The sequence below is a fragment of the Cystoisospora suis genome (assembly GCF_002600585.1).
Source record: "Cystoisospora suis strain Wien I chromosome Unknown contig_2070, whole genome shotgun sequence".
NCBI classification, from domain to species: Eukaryota; Apicomplexa; class Conoidasida; order Eucoccidiorida; family Sarcocystidae; genus Cystoisospora; species Cystoisospora suis.
In genome coordinates this window covers 15,495-15,816 of record NW_027154869.1, presented here as the reverse complement: position 1 = coordinate 15,816, position 322 = coordinate 15,495, and positions in this window count along the sequence as shown.

The window sequence follows — 322 nt, the reverse complement described above, 5'->3', positions numbered from 1 at the left end:
ATCTATCTACCTATGTTTAATCTGTGTATGTGTCTTTTCATATTACTCGATCTATCTCTTTATGTCGCACTCGTGTATCGGGTTGAACTCGGCCTTAGTGTTCTCGGGTCACCTGCGATCTTGGTCGGTTGTCGAGTGTACGTACATTAACTCTCTACTGCACTTGTCTCTAGACCTTCGATATGGGTGCACGAGACCTCAGACACACAAGAGACTTCGTACTCCATCGATTTCGACGTTAGAGGATCTATCGCTGCCTTTCACGTACCGTACCAGCATGCATATAACCCATACGCCTACAAATACATATGTAGATCTATCC